The sequence below is a fragment of the Kogia breviceps genome, chromosome 8 (assembly GCF_026419965.1).
Source record: "Kogia breviceps isolate mKogBre1 chromosome 8, mKogBre1 haplotype 1, whole genome shotgun sequence".
Taxonomy (NCBI): Eukaryota; Metazoa; Chordata; class Mammalia; order Artiodactyla; family Physeteridae; genus Kogia; species Kogia breviceps.
The window spans coordinates 70,966,212-70,980,871 of NC_081317.1; positions in this window are offsets into that span (position 1 = coordinate 70,966,212).

Consider the following 14,660-nt stretch of genomic DNA (forward strand, 5'->3'; position numbering starts at 1 on the left):
GAGCCTGTGCTCCGCAACGGGAGAGGCCACAACAGTGAGAGGCCCGCGTATCACAGAAAAAAAAAAAAAAAAAAAAAAGACTGATTATTTACCAAAAATGACAGTTTTGTAGTGTCAGAAAAATAAAAAGGCAAGAAGTCTGAGGAAAAAAAAATATTCACAGTAATACTTACACTAAGTTTCATATAATCCAATCAGAAAAACACTATTCTAAAAGTTAAATTGAAAAAGATCATGAACTACGTAAACAGACAATTCACAAAATGGAAAATAACAATAAACACATTAAGAAATTAATTTCACTATTAATTTAATAAAAATGAAAACTATTAAATTAATAATTATTATCGAGAACTGTGAGAAGTTGGCTCTCTTGTACAATGTTCGTAGCTGTGTAAATCAATGCAATACTTTTGGAACCCATTTGGCAACAACATCAGAAGCTGGAAAACTGGTTAGCCTTTGATCCAGTAATGTTCTAGTAAAACAATCCAATTAAAGAAAAACTTCAGGCAGGAAGATGTCTATAATAGCATTTTTATAATAGCAAATTAAAGGAAATATCCTAAACGTCAACAAAGAATGCTTAAATATACTGTTGGTAAATCTGCTAAATGGTATATAACGCAATCATTAAAATTCTGTGATTGATGATTATGTAATAAACAAGAAAGAGTCTTATGCTAAGTGCCAAAAACTGGATAGTGAATTACATGGTAGTTTTAGAGTATGGATAAAAAACAGACCAAAACAAAATACACAGCTATATTCAAATGATTCACAATTTTTAAAGTATTGTCAATATTTTAATTAAAGAACAGGTATTTTTAATCATCTATATTAAGTGATGGCTATAAGAACTATGTACCACCATGGAAAATTATAATACCATGTTATCTGAAGAATGTACATTCAGTTGTATGTACATATATAGATAGATTGCAACAAGCTACTACTTTTTCTTAAGAAAACTATTGTCTGCTATGATAATGGATTTATGGGTGAATTTTTAGTTCATCTAATAACCAAAATTGTATAATTCTCTAAAAATAACTCATTTAGAAATGTGAAGTATATGTGGTACAGCATGATAATATACCAATAAATGTATTTTCAGAGCGAAATAATAGTCAGTGAAATATCCAGATGCAGAGCACAAACGTATGGACACCAAGCGGGGAAAATGGGGGGCGGGTGGGATGAACTGGGAGATTGGAATTGACATGTATACACTAATATGTATAAAATAGAGAACTAATAAGAACCTGCTGTATAAAAAATATTTTTAAAGTCCGTGAAATATCAAGAGTAAGAAGCTTAGATCTAAATTTATCATTTTTCTTCTTGTGTTCAAAAACTAAAAATCATTAACCAGCATTTACTTTTCTTAAGAAACAGAAAACAGCTTGACAATGATTTTGACAAGAATATAGGAAAGGGAGACAGACAGACAGTATCCTGAAAACTAATTTCTTAGTGGCATTAAGTAGCCAAACTCCTGAGGTAAGGACATGAGAAAGGACACAAGGCCACTTCCTAGTTCCCAAGTATTTCATAATCAGTTTTCTATGATCAATCTTCCACAAGCCTGGCCTGGGTCCCAGTAAAGAAAATACGGAACTTTCTACTTCTCCACTGGCCTGCAGTCCAACTAATGAAAGAAAAAAAAAAAGATCGCTCTAGGTCGGCTCTCTTCACTCAGCAAGTATTTCCAATGTACCAACTGCTCACATGTGGCTTCTGAACTTTCATCATCCATTCACAGTGTTCAACAGGATTTGTAAACTACCGGTAATTCTCAGGAAATGGAATTCTCCTTGCCACCCTTAGAGATGAGCAAGGAGACATTTGCCATGACAGGCTCACCTGCAGGCATCCAGCTGGTATCTGCTCTTCCTATACGTCAGGAGGAAGGGAAGGACTCAGAAACATTGATTAGCAACCATGTTGAGCTATTCTCTATTCAGCAGCACAGTTTTCAAGATGCATTTGAGATAAACTGGAAAAGAAGCAGCTAAGGAAAAGGCTGGCTGCCTAACAATTAGGCCTTTGAGCTTAGCTAAGAGCCATGACTTAACGAAACTGAACAGTACAATGGCCCTCATCTTCTCCAGAGGGTCGTAAGCATGCTTTCAGCTGCTTGGTAAGATTTAGACCTACTTGCTCACATCACCTCTTGGAGGTTATTAAAGTGCTCAGGTATTTTTCTAAGCAGTCTGGTGGCTAACAGTACTTTAGCCTAGCAGCTCTCAACACTTTAACAACAACACAGAAGACCAATGACATTTTGCAACTATGGGCAAAGTCAGATCTGAAGAACTCCTCTTTCCTGCCCAAGAATATTTGGCAAAGAAGTTAAATACTAAACTAATTTTTAACCATTACTATTCACAGTACCTCTGAGTGAAATGCCACCCTTCCCTCTCCCATTCAAGAAGGCATACAGAACATCAGTGCACAGGGACATATCTTGAGGGGAACTTCCAAGTCACTGAAATTTGTTTAAAAGCCAAACCACTAGAAAATAGACATTTCAGTTATTAGTAATAAAAAATGACTATGACACAATGCAGAGCTATACTTTAGGTGAGACTTGCTGCCTGAACCACTCAGCAGCTCAGAATGCATTGTGACTTCTAAAGATATAAGAGCTCCATTCCTGCTTTAAGAGTGATAAAAATGGGTAAAGGTGGGTTTAGTCCTTTGTGGCTTCCATCTTCCCTTCTTTGCAAAGCCCATGGGGTGTCCCCATTGCTCTTTCCGTGGCTGATACTCCTATAGAATCAAACCCATGTTATTGCTTCTCTTGTCAAGAGCAATATCCATCATAGGTTATGAAAGTGCAAGATCCAATAGAAAGAGCTCAGTGGGGACGCTGAACCAGGCTGCTGCCAGCTGCAGTTCAAGACCCAAGCAGCAGAAAGGTGCTATGCTTACACCTTTGCACTCTCCAAATGTCATCTGTTGCCTGTTGGATTTTCTCCCCACAGTTTCAGATCCTGCCAGGTAAGATTTGTGGCTAGGCTTATTTTGAAATATATTATGCATACAAAAAATATATAATATCCCTATGTACAGTTAGAAGAATAAAAAAATAAATACCGGGCTTCCCTGGTGGCGCAGTGGTTGAGAGTCCGCCTGCCGATTCAGGGGACACGGGTTCGTGCCCCGGTCCGGGAGGATCCCACATGCCACGGAGCGGCTGGGCCCGTAAGCCATGGCCGCTGAGCCTGCGCTCTGCAACGGGAGATGCCACAGCAGTGAGAGGCCCGCGTACCGCAAAATAAATAAATAAATACATACATGCATACATACATAAATACATACCCATTTACCCAACATCTGGCTTAAGAAAAGGAACACACCCATAACTTGAAAGCTCTCTCCCAATAGCATTCCCCTTGCCTACTACTACCCTCACACCTCACAGAGGTAACCACCACTCAAAAATTAACAATTGTTCCTTTGTTTTTCTTTAAGACTTTATTATGAATAATGCATGTCCAAACAAATGTATTGCTTGATTCTGCCTGGTTTTGAACTTTATATAAATGAATCATATTAAACATAGTCTTTTCTGACTTCTGAAGAAGTAAAATTATTTTTCATTTCATCTCTCTTGATATTTATAGCTGTATTCCATTTCTTTTTACTGCTGTAGAGTATTCCATTAAATAATCCTATTTTGTCCTGCGAAAATGTTTCCAATTTTGTTTGCTTGCTTTTTAAAAAATTGTGTCTGTGAAGAGTCTTGAACCTGTCTCCTGGTGTACAAGAGCAGAGAGTTTTCTAAAGGTTTCCTTAGGAGTGAAATTGCTGGTTCATAGCGTACCCACATATTCAACTGTATCATAAGCACATTTCTATATACCCTGACTTTGTTCTGAGCTTCCTATTCTGTGCAACTGGTCTTTTGTCAATTCCTGCAACAATATCACAGTCTTAATTACCACAGCTTTAATTAAAAGTCATGGTAAGGCAAGTCTTGTTCTTCTTTCTCAAGTCCCTATCTTACCCTACTTCAGGAGTATTTTTATTCTTCAGGAACACTTTGCTTATCCAAATAGTTTATAGCCTCTTAACTAATCACCCTTAAAACAAAACATCATTTGGATGCTGATTGTAATTACTCTGAATCTATGAAAAAATATGAAGAGGACTGACATCTTTTTATCCAACTATATGAAACGTCTCTCCTGTTATTTAGAACTTTAATACCATGTATTAGCACCATAATTTCCTAGATGAAGGGCTTACATTTCATTTTCATTGATCCCTGTGTACTTTATAATTCTACAGTTACTGTAAAATACAAAATTCTTTGAAATCACATGTCCAACTGATTGTTGATGGTTTATAGAATTCAATTGACTGGAATATTGATGTAATAATGTGCAGCAACTTAAGTGTACCTACTTTTTCTAATAACTTACTCAAAAACACGTTTGCATTTTTATACATTTATTTCACCTTCAATAATGACAGTTTTAATTCCCCCTTTCTAATCACCTATCTTTAATCTTTTTGTTTTGTTGCTTACCTCACTATACTGGCTAGAACCTACAGTAAAATGATGAATAGAAATGGTTATAGCAGACATTCCTATTCTGCTCCTCATCTCAGAGGGAAAGTTTTCAACATTCTACCATTAATTATGATTTCTCATCTAAGCTTTTGTAGTTGCCCTTGACCAGGTTAAGAAAGTTCCCTCTATTCCCAGTTTGCTAAGAGTTTTTATCATAAATGATTCTGTTAGCCAAATGGGACTGCTAATACTAAAACCTAGAATTAAAAAGACATAAACTTAGGCGTCCAGTCATGAAAAGTAGGATCTCAACAGCACACCCTCCTCACAAGGGAGCCCCCTCCACAGTATTTGACATCAGAGCAGAGAACTCATGTCCTCTGTGGAAAGGCATAGCCCTAAATGAAAGGAGAGTAAAGCTGAGATAAGCATGACCAATGGTATTTCCAAAATTTACCAATCAGGTGAGTCAATTTACCTCCCCTAAGGCAGAGTGAGTAAAGGGCCTGATAGGGTTCTTTCCATCAGAGAGTTTAAAAAAAAAAGTGAGAGAAAAAGCATTTTTCCTAAGTATACCCTATTTTAAAGATGAGGCTTTTGCACTTGTTGAAGAAGCTGTTATGTAGAAAGTTCATGGGTCAGGGATGCACAACGAAGGGACTAGGGAAGAAAACCACTGTGTCGTCTGAATGACTTTCTTAACCTACGTTCAAAGAATGAAGCAAAGCAGTCATTCCCATTTCAAACCATCTGCTTGAAGGGAAGGACAATCAAGACAGGTTCTCCCCCATCTAAAGTCTGAGTCCATCAGTCCGTAAACCCTAAGTACACAACCAAAACAAAAATATCTTTCTAATCATCCCCCATGGAGGAGTTAGCTTTCAAACTTTCTCAACTATGGTCCACAATAATAAATATCTTTTACAAGATGGCCTTGCATATGCCCCCCACACAAAAATAAAACTAAAAAAGGTTTTCCAAAACAATTCTTACCCTTACTTCATGTAAAGCAGTAAAGCACTTCAAGAGCTTCACTTTGCTCACCTTTCATAATATATAAGAGTTAGGAAGGAAGCAATGTGTAAGTATGAGAGTGCAATGGATGCTGTTAGTGTCCCACCCCTTTCAGTAGGCCTATGCACCCATCCACCAGCACCTGTGACTAGGGACTGCTAACAGCTCATAGCTGCACCCTTCTCTGGGTAATTGCTCTTGGCCTACAGAAGCCATCTTGACAGGAAATGCTCAGAGGTTACAGTCCACCCTAGGTGCAGCCCACAGCCAAAGACTGATTGGTATGGGGTCAAAAGCCCAGCCCCACTGCCTTAAAATGAGACAACTCTGTGGTGCATCTCTCCTTCAGAGCCCCTGGAGATCAGGCTGAAACTGGACTTCAGCTGAAGCCAGAGTGTACTTAGTTTCTCCCCTGCCTCATCCCGCTTCCCTCACTTGCTTTACTGATTTTTCCTGAAACCCTCAATAAACCACTAGCACAAGATTCTCCATCTCGGGCTCTGCTTCCAGGGGGCCCATCCTAAGTCAAGGAGCTGGAAGTCAGAAAGGAAAAAGTACGTTTGAGACATTCCAGTGCTTCTTAGCAGCTCTTTCTTATATGTTGGTCACCTCATCTATAGCAAAACTCTCACCACTTTAAAAATACCTCACGTATCTTCTATAACCACAGTTGGAGGAATCAATGATTCCAATGGATGCACGGTCTTGGTCAATGAAATTCCTTTCTTTTTTTTTTTTATTGAAGTATAGTTGATTTACTATGTTGTGTTAGTTTCAGGTGTATAGCTAAGTGTTTCAGTTACATAGATAACTGAATTCATATTCTTTTTCAGATTTTTTCCATTATAGGTTATCACAAGATATAAATTCCCTTCTTGTTGATGAAGGATCCATTGTTCAATCATTCACACATTCTGTGAATTATAGCAGTGTGCTGCTGTATCTCCACCTTCACATTATGCTTTAATTTGATTACCTGACCATTTAATTTCTCCTTTGTTGTGGCCTCCCTGCCTTGTGTAGAAAAGACAAATAACCAACCAAAACAGAATCTAGAGAAGGTCGGGAAAGTAGAAGTCATGGCCATATTTCATGCAGCAATGTATGAATCACAATTCAGATACATCATCCCCTCCATGAGAGAGGCAAGTAGCAGAAAATACATTCTCTCACCTTCCAGTAACAACTAGTTCATTTACAGGCTAACCAAAAGGAAACTCAGACCACCTGACCACGCTTGACAACTGCTGCTCCATCCTTGCCTTTCAACTGAAATCCTGGATTTCTAAGTATTAAAGCGCTAATGGCTCCCACTGGTCCATGGGAGTATGGTATCCTATATTATAAAAATATTTCCTCACAAGGGACCATATCTCCAATGGGCATACAAAGTGTGACTTCACTCTTTTAAAATTCATCAGAACACATAAAGGTAAAAGTTTCTCCTTCATATAAAGAGTTAGAAGCCAATAGTTAACAGTGTGGGCTTTGGAGAGATAGAGTCCTGGTTTCAAATTCCAGGTTGGCCACTTATTGGCTGAGTAAACAGGCAAATTATTGAACTTCTGTAAGCCTTGCTTTCCTCAACCACTAAAATGAGGATAATAACTAGCCCTACTACTTATTTTAGTGAAGACTGATTCTCGTGCATGTAAGCATTTAGTATAACAGCTGACACAAAGGAACTGTTCAAATAATGACATCTTGTTATGTTTATTTTCAAGACTTGTGTTTTAGAGTTAAATTTAGTAATACGTAATCCCATTTTATAGTCGAACATAAGATGAGTGAATACAAGTTCCCAAGAAGTGCCCAGTGCCAGCGTATTGCACATTCCATTTTCTCCATCCACACTCTGCCATTGCCATTTACACTGTGGTGTAACCCTCACTGAGTTGTGAGCCTGGGAAGCCTTACCTGAGTCAGTCCTGTCTATTGCTTATCCTACTGTTCCCTTCAAAGAGCCTAATCATAGTCATCCATTTCTGAACCCGTCTATACATTACAAATGGCTCCAGATGACTTTGGCAAAAACAAGAGCAAACTGATTAACATGATAAAATTAAACCAAGAGCTTGGTAGAAAATGAATATCTGAAGTCACTGATTTTTCAGATGCCTTCCCTACTCTTTGTTTTTCCCTCTAATTCATTTTAAGCCAATTACCTCTGCTCTATGTTGCTGGTGACAGCAAAAAAATTAAAAATGAAAAGTAAAAAGTTGCCTGCATGATTGTGTGGTGGTGATTGTCACTATCACTCTCTTATACTGTTTATTGTGCCCCTTTTTTCCTCTTCTCTGGGCACCAAGAGCTGACCAATAGTGGACTGCATCCTTGGGCTCCCTGTCCTCTAGCTTCTGGTTGAGTTTGGCCAAAGAAAGGCATTAGCAAGAAATTAGGGAAAAAAAAAAAAAAAAAAAGAGGGGGAGAATGTGTTTGAGGTGCCATATTTACCCACTCCCTCCCTCCCTCCCAGGCAATCACAGCAAGTTCACTACATCCCTCAACTGAAGGCAACTCCTGGAAAGTGGCCCTTTTCATAAAGCTCTCTCCTCCCCCTCCTCCTGGTCCTCCAACTCCCTCTCCCTCTCTTCTCCTCCTATTCCTTGCTCCTCCTCCTGTCCCTCAACCTCTACCCCTTCTTCCTCTTTCACCTCCTCTTCCCTCTCTCTGTTTCCCTTGTTCCCTCTCTCTCTCCCTGTGGGTTCCAGTAACCAACAAGTCCCTTTCCCCTTCGGGCCTAGGGATGGGAATGACTTCCCATTGTTACTAGCCTCAAGATATGACACCATCCTTTCTTGCTTTCTCTAAATTTTGCCTGCTCTTTTGTAAATAGGGCATTTTTATTAGTCTCTTCTCAAATTCTCCAATTTGAGTGTTCTACCTGTTTTTTTCTGGGACTTACAGAATACATTTAAGGCCAAAAGAAAGAGGTCTGAGGATCTAATGGTGACTACAGTTGATAATACTGTACTGCAGAATTAAAATTTGATAAAAGAATAGAATTTCAACATTCTCCACCCCGCCCAAAAAACAGTAAAGTAAAAGAAAGTCCACAGAGGGTATAACTTAATTTTCAGGTAGGGAATTTATTTTAATTCTATTTATAAATGTCCAAGGTCACTGTTCTCTACCAATAGTATGTGAATCTTCTTCTCAACATCATTTCCATCAGTGACAGTAACCCTGACTCAGGGAGGAACAACAGATTCGTAATAGGAGGAACCTATCCTTAAATTGTGTTTATTCCCAAAATAGTTTCATTGTTTTCATTATGATAACTGATCAGCTTAAGCAACTGTAGTGGAGCTTTATCTCAGTCCACAAAATTGAATCTAAAAGAAATAGTACATCTGTTTTTTCTAGAAATCAATTTTGAAATTAATCCCTCATACAGCTAGTAGGAAACAATCACAGTGGTTCTGTGGTCACCTCTCCTTCCTCAGGTTGCATCTAGGTTCCTAAGGCATGGAGGGAAGAGGGTTTTTTGGCAATCATTCATTTGCCTACACAGTTTGCCAAAGAGTTGGCCACTGTCTTGTCCCTATGGCTTCCTGGGGCCCAATTTCTCTCTGCTGTTTCGATGGTCCAATAACACTTGTTTGCCTGAGAATTTCTCTGGTCTTATCTACCTAAACATGCTTGCTGGGGTCTTGCTTCCTCTGCAGGATGCTGTCAGGATCCCACTTCTCTAGGGCCCACCCACCTCTCACTTTCCCCTATCCAGCCCAGGAGAATATTCTCCTGGTCTGCAGTAAGCCCTTCTATGAACCCCCTGCATCTGCCAGGTCACTCTGCTTCTTCCTGTGAACAACTCTCTCCTTTTCTCATCCTTGGTGGATACTTTAAGCCCCCTCTTGACCTTTGAAAACATGGTCTTGACCTTCAAAAACAAAGGTTATGAGGGATTGAGGACTTTTTCACTTTCAACCCTGCTGTTGACCTCCCTGAGGAAATGACTCGATACAGAAGGGAGAGAAAGGGGAAGCTAATTATCACAAATGATTATCCAAAATACATCTAGCTACACCGTCAAAATCAGTTCATTCCAGGAGGAAAAAGCTAGCATGTGGTCTGTGACTTTGCCCTCGGTGCCTTTGTTTGAGTTTTCATGGACAGCATAGCTTTCACTCTGCCACCCTGGACCCCCCCCCCGCCCAGGAAGACAGTGGGACCTGAACCTGGTGACCCAAACGTACAAGCTTATGAGACACAGATACCCGGACTGACCAATATTGTTCCACTCAACCCCATTTTCTATGTAAAAGTATAATTTGCTATTAATTAATTTAAGGGACTTCCCTGGTGGCACAGTGGTTAAGAATCTGCCTGCCAACGCAGGGGACAAAGGTTCGATCCCTGGTCCGGGAAGATCCCACATGCTGCAGAGCAACTAAGCCCGTGCACCACAACTACTGAGCCTGCGCTCTAGAGCCCACGAGCCACAACTATTGAGCCCGTGTGCCACAACTACTGAAGACCATGCACCTAGAGCCCGTGCTCCGCAACAAGAGAAGTCACTGCAATGAGAAGCCCACGCACGGTAACAAAGAGTAGCCCCCGCTCACTGCAACTAAGAGAAAGCCTGCGCACAGCAATGAAGAACAAACGCAGCCAAAAGTAAATAAAGTTAAAATAACCTGCCATTGCTTAAGTTTTTAAAGAATATCATTTAAGAAAAGATTTTAAAAGCAGGAAACCTTAGGTTCACAACTCCAAAAGCTTGATCCACTTCTCCTTGATGTCAAAACCCCTACAGCACTTTTCCAACCAGAAATAAGTTGTTTTCCCTTCTCTGAAAGGCAGGATTCCATCATGAAGTTGATTACCAGAATAAATAACTGAATATTGGATAATTAGCCATTACTGTAACATATTTGTAGTTCATTTCCAAAATGAACTTTAAGCTTTAAGGGGATTGTGTCCTACTTTCCAGATCAGATTGCAACATTTTTAAATAGCAAAAATGGTTAATTACATAGATTTTTCTAAAGCAGTATCACCACCAGATATTACCCACACACACAAAGTTATTATTTTTTAAAATTTTCAGCTACTGTGCACGCAGTCTTTGTTAGCCAGAAAGAAATGTGTGGAGCATTGTTTTGTGGCAATACCAAAGTCAGACCCAGGAGACTTTGAAGGGAGCATGAAAGGACTACATAGGATTCTAATATTTAAGCCCAGCAGGAGAATGTTACAGCTCCTATAGCGCTCCCTCAAGATGTGACAGGATTCCTTGGATTTCCTGCTGTAAATGCAACCTCCTCCAACCTCAAATATCCTGGAATACTTGAAGCATTAAGCAAGCTCATACCTTGGCTTTACATAAGTTTGACTTAACACACCACCTCACTTTACCACAAGGCCTTTCCTTCTGGTCCATCATTGACCAGAAAAAGCAGAATCTGAGCTACTTGGGTTAGGCTCACAGCCAAATTCCTAAGTTCATTAACCTAAAATGACAAATCACAAGAGTCCCAGAGGTCAAAAACCTCAAGAAATAGATAGGACCTTCAACTGTCTTATGACAAAAACACTCCCAAATCCCAGCTTCTCCTGTGGGTCTTAGAATGGTCAAGTCAGGTAAGTGACTCAGTCCGGTCTGCTCAGCCTCTTTATTTGTATTCTCAAAAGGCAAGGTGCAGAAACTACTGAGTATATAGTTCAAAGACCAAGGAACAACCAAGGCATGAGGCTGTCTGGTAATTGCTTTTAAGACTACAAATAAAAATGAATACTTATTAAAATTTTGAAAGGCCCAGAGAAAATCTGTCAAGCAGGATCCTGTCCCTACTCAGGACATGCTTGTTTCTGTGTATCTTATATGCCATGTAATTAGAAGCTATTATCCAATGATGCTTCTTATCAACTCCAGGCATTAATCTTCCCATGGATTTTCAGTGAATTTCTGTATAACTAATGCCCTTTTGTTAGTTGTTAGCTTGCCTGAGAGAAACAGGATGATTTGGAGTCTCTGAAGTCCTAAAAGCAGGCATTCACCAAATTCTTTCCACTTGTCTGAGTTTTACCTTTTTTTTTTTTTTTTAAGCCTTCTAAGTGTAACATTCCATAAACCCCACTGACACTGTTCTCCAAACACGTGGCTTAGTTGTGGAAAGGAAGAGAGCGGCTCAGGGCAGGAAGAGTGAACCAAATGAGCCCTGGCCTGTTTTCATTTATGAAACCTCTCCCCCAGTGGACCAATGGAGAGGTGAGGCTACAGAAACTTCTGGAGGCATCAATCTGCTTGAATTAATGTGTTGCTACCCAAAATCTTAAGCACCTGCACTTGGGGAGAAAACACCATGTGTGTCTGGGTATGTGGTATAGACTGACAGGGAAACCAAGGCAGGCATGTGGCTTACTTTACAGAGCATATCTGGATGCTATTAATCACCATCTGTACACATGTTACTTAGAATATCTGTACAGAGGGAACTCAAGCATTATTACGATATTAGAACCATCTCCCCTTTCAGGGTATTTTTACACCTAACTTATTGAATTAATTATATATAAATCATTTTTCATGTCTTTTCTTTTAGTTGTCTTCGGTTCCAAAACTACTGTTATTTGCATACATTGATGTATTCTTAGAAAGCTCAACAAAATTAACTGAAATTTTCTTAGAATACGATTTTTAAGTGTCTAACACAAAATATAAATGCAAAATTTAATAGCTTTCCTGCCTAGCAGAAAAAGACACAGAAAATAAAAGGAAAATTGAGTCAATCTATATTAATAATAGTATACACTTCAGAATAACTTTAGTGAGAAATAGGAATACCCTTATAAAGAAAACTACAAAACTTCCTTGAGGAAAGTTAAAATTTTTTGACTAGATGAAAATTTATACCACATAATTGGAGGGAAAGAATGCATATTCTAATAAGGTCAAAAGTTGCCAAATTAATGAGAAGGTTTAATGCAATTCTAACCAAAATATCAATTTAATTTATTTTTGTAAGTTAATAAAATCACGTTAAAGTTCATCTGGAAGAAAAAATAGGCAATAACTAAAAACTGAAAAAGAAGTGCAATATAAACCATAGTAATTAAAATATAACACAACAAAAAATAATTATGGCAATAGCACAAGAATATTAAAATAATCAGATAAAATTGAATACACACACACCAGAAACTGATCCTACTAGTCTATACTTTTTCTAAAATGCAAATTTAATATGTGATGAAGGTTTCATCACTAATCAGTGATGAAAGGTGCTGAGACACCTGGTTTAGTCACTTGGAGTCACCCAAACCGGTATACTTTCTCCCTATATTTTGATCACTTCCCATACTGTCAGGACTGCCTTCCCAAAACACTTTCCAGAAAAATTGCTTCCTCAATCAAATGCAGCCACACGAGGCCTTTCCTCAAAAGTGAGTGGGGAAACCAGCTCTAAGCATGGCCTGACCTCAATTTTGCTGGTACAGGTGGCAGCAGAGGCAGCTAGTAGATATCTCACCTGGACAGTCCTGTGGCACCGCTCTGGTTGTTATTACCAGAAGTTAGCCCTGAGCCCAGAAATTTTGTAAGCCACCTAAATTCCTCAGAATATTCCACATCTGCTTAAGCTAGCCAGAGTGCATTCTGTTATTTACAACTAAGGTACTCATAAAAATGGCTTATTGATTTAAAGACAAAGCAAATTTTTTTAACATCTTTATTGGAGTATAATTGCTTTACAATGGTGTGTTAGTTTCTGCTTTATAACAAAGTGAATCAGTTATACATATACATATGTTCCCATGTCTCTTCCCTCTTGCGTCTCCCTCCCCCCCACCCTCCCTATCCCACCCTTCTAGGTGGTCACAAGCCACCGAGCTGATCTCCCTGTGCTATGCGGCTGCTTCCCACTAGCTATCTATTTTACATTTGGTAGTGGATATTTGTCCACGCCACTCTCACTTTGTCCCAGCTTACCCTTCCCCCTCCCCATATCCTCAAGTCCATTCTCTGGTAGGTCTGTGTCTTTAGTCCCGTCTTACCCCTAGGTTCTTCATGACCTTTTTTTTTTTTTCTTAGATTCCATATATATGTGTTAGCATACAGTATTTGTTTTTCTCTTTCTGACTTACTTCACTCTGTATAACAGACTCTAGGTCCATCTACCTCACTACAAATGACTCAATTTTGTTTCTTTGTTTGGCTGAGTAATATTCCATTGTATATATGTGCCACATCTTCTTTATCCATTCAGCTGTTGACAGACACTTAGGTTGCTTCCATGTCCTGGCTATTGTAAATAGAGCTGCAATAAACATTGTGGTACATGACTCTTTTTGAATTATGGTTTTCTCAGGGTATATGCCCGGTAGTGGGATTGCTGGGTCATATGGTAGTTCTATTTTTAGTTATTTAAGGCACCTCCATACTGTTCTCCATAGTGGCTGTATCAATTTACATTCCCACCAAAAGTGCAAAAGGGTTCCCTTTTCTCCACATCCTCTCCAACATTTATTGTTTCTAGATCCGAAAAAGCATATTTAAATTCTCACCTCATACCACATGCATTAAAGTAAATGTCATGCAGGTCAAGTGACAAATTTGTTTTTAAATCAAACCATTCTTAAAATCTAGAAAAAATACAGATGAACTTTGGAAGGAGAAGAACTCTCTAAAGAAGAAAAGTAAAAAAGAAAACAAGATAAATATATTTTAGCACTCAAAATGTTACATTTCTATACCTTGGAAGTGGGTACATAAGACTGAAAAATATGCATTTGTTTGCTTATGTATTTTTTATAAAGCTCACTAGTAATTAAATGCAGTAAAAATAAGATATTTTCACCTATCAAGTTAGCAAAGGTTTTATTAGTAATAATAAATTCCAATAACAATATATTCACTTAATGAGCAGCAAGGTAAACTGGTACAAGCTTTCTGAAACAATTTCACAATATGTATATTAAGGGTCTTTAAACTATTTATATTCAACATAAAACTAGTATTTGTACTTGTAGGAATCAGTCTAAAGAAGTAATTTATACTTTTCTGTATTACTTTTATAAGCAGAAAAGCAAAGGTATTATGAAAGTACTAAATAAAGTTTTAATGGAAAAAGAGGCCACAAGCAAATCTTCCAGCAGGACTGCTTTAATATAATACTGC